This window comes from Lepidothrix coronata, unplaced genomic scaffold, assembly GCF_001604755.1.
Source record: "Lepidothrix coronata isolate B3197 unplaced genomic scaffold, Lepidothrix_coronata-1.0 Scaffold198, whole genome shotgun sequence".
NCBI lineage: Eukaryota > Metazoa > Chordata > Aves > Passeriformes > Pipridae > Lepidothrix > Lepidothrix coronata.
This window is the reverse complement of record NW_016690378.1, coordinates 169,232-177,372: the sequence shown is the minus strand read 5'-3', so window position 1 is coordinate 177,372 and position 8,141 is coordinate 169,232.

Sequence of the window (8,141 nt, the reverse complement as noted above, 5' to 3'; positions counted from 1 at the left end):
CCATGCTGGATTTTGCTCGCCTTTCACCCATCCCAGGGTTGTTTTCCTGTATCCTCCTGCATCTGTGAATTCCCCAGTCTGACAGCAAAGCACTTGCAGGGGAGCTCTGCTCCCCACCACCCCCCATCACAGCACCCTCCTAGGAGCTGGGGTGCTGTCCTGAGGAAGGACAGCTCTGGATTTGGGGATCTCAAGCAGCTTTTTGGTGGTTTTTCACATTTCTACCCACTGGGCATTTCTACAAGACAGTGGTGCTGCCACACCTCCAGCTAAGCTTTAGTGAGCCCCAGAGCCAGCCCCTGGCACCTGTGAGCTCCAGCTTCAGGAGGATGTCCTAAATCCAGGCAAACACGAATTTCAGATGTGTTTGTGCCAACTACTGGCAGGTTGTGCCACCCCCACACTCACCATGTGGCTCCTGTGAATCCCACCCCACACAACTCACTTTCCCTGAGGTGCTGGATCATAGAAACAGAGAATCATGGAATGGTTGGGATTGGAGGGACCTTAAAAATTATCCCATTCCACCCCCTGCCATGGGCAGGGACACCTCCCACTAGCCCAGGTTGCTCCAAGCCCGGTCCAACCTGGCCTTGGACACTCCCAGGGATGGGGCAACCACAGCTTCTCTGGGCAACCTGTGCCTCATGACCCTCACAGCCAAGAATTCCTTCCCAATATCCCATCTAACCCTGCCCTCTGGCAGTGGGAAGCCATTCCCTCTTGTCCTGTCCCTCCAAGCCCTTGTCCAAAGTCCCTCTCCAGCTCTTGTAGGGCCTTCAGGGACCCTCAGGATGGGAAAGTGCCTGTCCTGGCTCTGTGCTGTCCATGGCAGACCCTGTGGATCAGCACTTGCAGGGCTGAGGAAATGCCAGGGGCACTGTAACCACACCCAGAGGGTGGGTGCAGACCCCATTTCAGGCCCCTGGAATGGCAGCTGTGGGACCACAACAGCCACAAGCAGGGCAGGGGAGCAGTGCTTTGTTTCTCCCCTGGAGAAGGGAAGGGCTGGGAGGGCTGGGACGTTCTTGCCGAGCCCTTCTCTTGTGATTCATCACCTTTGAAATACTTTGTGTTCATCTGAGGACACTTCATCTTCTCTGATACCACCAGATCATCAGGAGGAGCTGTCAGGTTTTATGGCAGGGGTTGAGCAGGTTGTTGAGGCCGAGGTGTCTCTGCCTGGACTGGTTTGACCTGTGATGGGATTCGGAGATTGGGATGTGCTGTCACAGGGCTTGATCCCTGGCCAAGATAAGGTTTGAGCAATCACTCAAGGGCTTATTTGAGCAAACAGAGCCATCCTGGATCCAGGCCAGTCTCTGGGGCTGCCTGGGAGAGTCAGGGGCTGTGTTCCTGCAGAGGAGAACATTGGTATGTTCTTTGGGATGGCGGGATGAGCAGAAGAGACCACAACACCCTTCCCACTCCCTGCAAGCTTCTGGACACTGTTCTGCTCCCAGCACTCCATCCAGCAATGCCTCACTGCCTGGGAGATATTTGATTTTAAACCCAGACCCTTCACCCACCCACCCTGGTACCGCACTCCCAAACTCCCAGCAGCTGTTTTTGTGCACACAGACCCAAAAACCGATCTGAGGTGGCACAGAAACAGCACATTTTTGTCACTCCCCTTCCAACCTCTGCTCTTCACTCCATCTGCTCCTTCTCTAGGACTTCATTCCTACAAAGGCCTGCCAGCTGGAACCAGAGGAAGACATGAATGTTTTTCCCAGCACGGCCCTCTTTGTAAGGTAGAAAAACAGGGTCAGGCTGAGCCCCTGGCAGAGGTGTGGTGTGTAAGCAGGATTAGGGATGGTCCCTGCATGATATGGCAGTTCCTGCTGGCACAGGAACCTTGGCAGGAACAGCTGGGAGCCATCAGGAGAGGAAATTTGGGGATCATGCTCCCAGAGGGGGATCACCTGGTGCTTTCATTTGGCTGAACTTGTACGAGAAATGACCAAGACTGGTGCAATCCTCCCATTCCTGCCAGCCCAGGGACAAGCACATGGAATGAACCAGGAGCCTCTGGAGCAGTGTGTGTTCCACCTCTAGTCAGACACGCTCTGGGTGAAGCAGCTGTGAGGAAGAGCTGTGAGGATGCACCTGCAGGGGCTGAGGAGAGCAGTCTGTCCTGCACCTTGGCTTTTGCTTTCTTGGAGCCACAGGAAGGTGGAAAACCCCTCTGGGGACCTCTAACCTCCTGATCTGTCCCCAGGGCTAACCAAAGTCATAGCACATTCCCCAAAGAAGCAGTGGCTGCCTCATCCCTGGAAGTGTCCAAGGCCAGGTTGGAAAGGGCTTGGAGCAACCTGGGCTAGTGGAAGGTGTCCCTGCCCATGGCAGGGCGTGGAATGAGGTGAACTTTAAGGTCCCTTCCAACCCAAGCCTTTCTATGATTCTGTGATTTTCATGACCTTGTCCAGTCCAGTTTTGAAAATCTCCAGGGCCAGAGATTTTTGACCACACCTTTGCTGCAGACCTTCCCCAGCCAGGTTAAAGAGACCCAGGGCCCTCACCAGACTCTGCAGGTTTTTCTGACATCCCCCTTGTACCAGAGTGCCCTCAAACTGTCCCTAGTTCTCACTGGTGCTGGTGAGGATACCTGTCTAGTCCATCAGTAGTCCATCCTACTGCATCTCCCACCCAAGAGACATTCCTTGGGATGGCTGTCCCAGGAGCAGGACTAATTGCCAGGGGAGCAGACTGGAAGACATCACCCAGAAGAAAAATGATGGTCTGGAGGAGATCAGACCACTGTCTGGAAACATTTGGGGGGACTCAACAGCGGGGGAGGAGCTTTTAAAGCAGCTGCATAGTGGTGGTGTAAGGAAAGATAGGGATGGATTCACAGGTCAGATAAGTCTGGACTGGAAACTTGGGGTGGTGGAAGGTGCAGTAGTAGGAACAGCTTGGAGAGACTCCCAGTTTCATGTCAGGAAGGAGGAGATTTCAGAGGAGGTGAAAAAAGGATGGCAAATTCCAAAGAGAGCTGCCTGGAAGCAGATGGTACCTGGAGAAGATGGGCTGGGTTGTTGTGGGTGGGAGGGAGCTGACAGGATTTATTGACAGACACCCAGATGACTCAACAGAACACAACATGCCCTGTTTGGCCTGAATTACTCACACCTTTCACACCAGGAGTGTGAGTCCCTGGATAGTTTGGCCTTCTTGGAGCTACATCAGGTTCCTGTGGGCTCAGGGGAGCCAGGACAAAAATGGGAATTTGGGGTTTAACTGTTTTCTCTGAGCCTGTGAGGTGGGAGTTGAAGGCAAGAAAGCTGAAAGGGATATTCCATGGGATTCTGGTCGGTTCCCCAGCTGCAGATTTGTAGACTCAAAGTGGGGGCAAACAGGAGAAGAATGAGAAAATCAAAGGCACATCTCCAAAACTACATTTATATATATATATATATATATATAAAGAAAGGATTTCATCCACCTGCTTGCATTTTCCTTGATGCTTCTTTTCCAGTGCTTTGATAAGCAAGACACTTATAAAAATGGTATGGAAGAAATGTCCTTCCCTCAACAACTACTTTCCCTTATCAATTCTCCCCAAATGAAAAGATTGTTAAAAAAAAAAAATAATAGAGAAAGAAAGAAAGAAAAGAAAAGAAAGGAGAAAAGCCACAAAGGTTCCTGTGATTTAACAAGGCCATTGTGGGCAATATGAAAGAAACTGAGGAACCCACAGGCTGGCTTTGATGTGGAGCCTTTGAAAACCTGAGCAGCGAGAAACAGCCCCGACCCAGGCACGTCCTGATGAAAGGGGAGAGTGGGACCTGTCACAGGGAGCCAGGACTGTCACAATCACACGGAGGTGCCACGGCCAGACGTGGCTTTGCTGATGCTCAGTGTCAGGCCGGCTCTGTGCAACCCAGGCTCGACCCAGGCAGGAGCTGGAGGAAGGGCTGGGTGGCACCAGTGCCATGCACACCCAAGGGCGAGGAGCAGGGAGCTTCACCTCCCCTCCTCACTCCGTGAATTCCCGGGCAGGAAGCAGGATGGGACTCCCGGTGTGCACGGAAGGCAGAGGGAGCTGCTGGGCTTTGCTTCCTCCGGCAGACAGAGAACCCCAGAATATGCTGAGCTGGAAGGGACCCACAAGGATCATCCAGTTCAACCCTCGGCCCTGCACAGGCCCATCCCCATCCCCTGTGCCCCTGTGCAGGGCTGAGGGTTGGATTGGATGATCCTTGTAGGTCCCTTCCAGCTCGGCATATCCTGTGATTCTGTGATTTCCCTGAGACACTTCCACGCACAGCCCCTGCTGGTCACTCTGCCCCTACAGACAGACCTGGGGAGCTTTGAGCCCCAAATAACTGGTTTTAGTGCAGAGCTGTGCCCTGCAGCCCTGCCAGTGCAGCTCCTCCTGCTCCATCCCTGCTGACAGGGCTTCTGGCACAGGCACCAGCCCCGCTCAGTGTGGCACCTCAGCCACCGAGTCCCCGACAATGACAGGGTCACACGTGGTCACTGTAATTAAGGTCTTTATTTTCCAACACGTTTCCCTGTCAGCCCTGCTCCTGAACTTTTGAACTTCCCTGTCCCTGGGCTGGGGCTCCTGGGGATGCTTTGCTGCCACGTTTTTATCCTGCTGTTGTTCCCACTTATCCCCATCACCTTGGTGCTAATGGATACCCGGAACACACAGCTGGCAGCTTTGGGGGGTGAGGTGGAAGCCTCTGGGGGAAAGACCTTTTCCTGAGATCCAACCTGACCCTGCCCTGACCCACCTCCAGGCCATTCCCAGGGTCCTGTCCCTGGTCCCCACAGAGCAGAGCTCAGTCCCTGCCCCTCCTCTGCCCCTCCTCAGGAAACTGTAACTGCACTGAGGTCTCCCCTCAGTCCCCTCTTCTCCAGCTGAACACACCAAGTGCCCTCAGTGTCCTCACATGGCTTCCCTTACAGGCCCTTCCCCATCTGTGTTGCCTCATTTGGACACTGTCTTCCTTATATTGTGGTGCCCAAAACCGCCCCAATATTCAAGGTGAAGGGATAGAATATTTCACTGGTAGAGCAGGAGCAGGAATCCACAAGGGAAATCTGTTAAGTGCCTGATTTTCAGGCACTTATTCAGAACTTCACTCTGGCAGTGACTTTACCTTACAATTTGATTATGTGAGAGACAACAAGGCTGGAAATAAGGTAATTATAGAATCACAGGATCATAGAAAGGGTTGAATGGGAAGGAACCCTAAAACTCACCTCATTCCACCCCCTGCCATGGGCAGGGATATCTTCCACTAGCCCAGGTTACTCCAAGTCCCATCCAACCTGGCCTTGGACACTTCCAGGGATGGAGCAGTCACAGCTTCTCCAGGCAATGAATCTGTTCCTTTTACTCCTTGTAAATGTAAAACCAAAGAAACAATCAGTGCCAAATACAGTATTTTCATGAGCTTCACCAACCAACAGTCATTTAGTTGTGAGAAGTCTCTGGCTCTGCATGAGCCAAGCAGAGCCAGGACCTTCACACTGTGCCATGAGAAGGACCACAGGGAGCTCTGATGGTTCAGCAGCCTCTCCACACACAGAAAGCTCCAGGACGCATTAATATTGATTACCAGTTTACAGACTAGCAAAGGAGAGGGTCTGAAATCCAGTGCTGGCAGAACCCCTGCTTCCCAGCTCCCCCAGTTCCATCATGTTCCCTGTGAGACCATCATTCCCCCCACGCTCTCATCCTTCGCTGCTTCCCTGGGGACTCGAATGTGTTGGGCAGCTCCAGGCTCTGTGTTGAATTATTTGTGAGGTACCTGAGACTGAGTACCTTGCAGAGAGTGTGCTTATAAACATATTAACCCCTTGCAGTTCTGAGACATCTGACACCGAATCCGTTCCCTTTTGCCCTTGCTCTTTAGGACTCAGTAAACCAGGATAAAACTTGATTTCCTTAACAAACGATTTCGCATGTTCTAAGGTGCCCTGGGTCCTAAATTCACCTGTCACGAGAAGAAAACCCAGAATTATGTCATCCTACCATCTGCATTGTGCAATTCATCCAGCAAATTGATCTACCTTTGTCTCAGCCTGCTGCTTGCCAGCATGCCTTTGGAACTGGTTTCCTCTGGGAAATGGCCTGATGAGTGTGTTAGGAGAACAGTTTCCTCTGCTGAGTGAGCTGATTCCTGTCTAAATCTTTTCCCTTGGCTGAGACAGGTTTTATTAAACCATAATGCACTTCTAAGCTCTGTGATGAATATTAGTATTTATGCAAGACAGGTACACACCAGGTGATACAAGAAGCACAGTGGGGTCTAGAGGAGTATTTAGGGTTAAATAAAGGTTTAAAAGGGCCTGTGCAGGAGGAAGGGAATCTCAAAGTAAAGCTGTTGCTGTGGAAGACAATGCAGGTTGACAATGAAGCAGAAAGGGTCAGGAAGAGCAGTGGCAGATCCACGGAGATGGTGGAGGCTCCAGCCCCTCTGCTGCCATCAGTGGTGCTGTTAAAATTCCCACAGCTGACCCAGGGTCCTCACTGACTCACTCCAAAAGTGATTGAGGACACATCAAAATGTTTTTGAGCAGCTTTTCTGGGCTGGCTGGGAAACAAATATCCATCAGCTGGCCCACTTGGGCACTGGGGGAAGGCCACGTGGGGGTGGATGCAGCTCCTTCCTCAGCACTAAGCTCTTTACTGCTGAAAACAGGAATTATTTTTGGCCTCTGGTCCCTGTGGCTGAGCCCTCGCTGGCAGCAGTGATGGCAGGGGGAGATATTTCCCTGTTCCAAACTGCAGGTCGTTGTTCTGAGCCTCCTGGTCTCTGCTAACTGCTGAAATTTGATCTGTTGGCCATTCTCCTCCCACCCTCAAGGGATTTGTCCTCCCTGCTGGAGAACTCACCAAGCTGGTGAGCACAGCACCTCTCACCATCACCTTCACCTCTGCAGGAAACTGCATCTTTTATTTTTCGCTGGTACTAAACTGAGGGCTCAGGATTTGTGATGGGAACCTGTTCAGACAAACTCATTTACGCCCTGTTTTCCCCTCGTTGCCTTCCCTGGCTCTTGCATGATCATCTTGGCTGGGGCTGCAGTTTTGGGCAAGAGTGAAGTGTTTCACAACAAGGAGCATCTGAGTCAGTGGGAAAGGCTGAGGTGGTCTTTCTGACCCATCCTGAAAATGCAGTTCCCAGGTCCCTCAATCCAAGGTGAAAGCCCCAAGCTCCATGTGACAGGTGAAGCCAGTGCTTTCCCACACCAGGTGAAGCTCAGCACAGTCAGTGTTGGCTCCCATTAAACTGGGGGAGCAGTTGGTGACCAACTGGGATCGACCATCTCCATGTGCCAAAGGCAGCACCCAGCAAGGAGAAAACATGTATTTTGTGCTGAAGCACAGAATCACAAAATCATGGAATCACAGAATGGTTTGGGTTGGAAAGGACATCAAAATTCATCCAGTTCCATCCCCTCCACAGGCAGGGACACCTTCCACCAGCCCAGGTTGCTCCAAGCCCCATCCAACCTGGCCTTGGACACTTCCAGGGATGGGGCAGCCACAGCTTCTCTGGGCAACCTGGTCCCTGAGGGGGGACATTCCACGTGACATTCCCTCACAAGGTGCAGCCAGACTGACACTACTGACATTCTCTGATCGTCTCCTCCGTCCTCCTCCGTGCTCTGCACAACTGTGGGAGGATTCAGTGGTGAAACTGGGATAACTGGGGCTCAGCTGTGTTAATTCCCACCACTCCACACAATGAAGGATGTGTTTGGTCAGCACCTTCTTTCTCTTTCACAGAGCACTGGGCACCTTGTTCTGGCTTCTGGGGTTACTCCATAAGTAAGAAGCAACTGCAGTGTAGGAGGGAGGCAGGGAAGGTGAGGTGAAGGCTGGAGCACCTCTCCTATGAGGAAAGGCTGGGAGAGCTGGGCTTGGAGAAGAGAAAGCTCCAGGGAGACCTTAGAGCCCCTTCCAGGGCCTAAAGGGGCTCCAACAGAATTGGGGAGGGACTTGGGACAAGGGGTGGAATGACAGGACACAGGGAATGGCTTCCCACTGCCAGAGGGCAGAGTTAGGTGGGATATTGGGAAGGAATTCTTGGCTGTGAGGGTGGGGAGGCCCTTGCACAGGGTGCCCAGAGAAGCTGTGGCTGCCCCATCCCTGGGAATGTCCAAGGCCAGGTTGGATG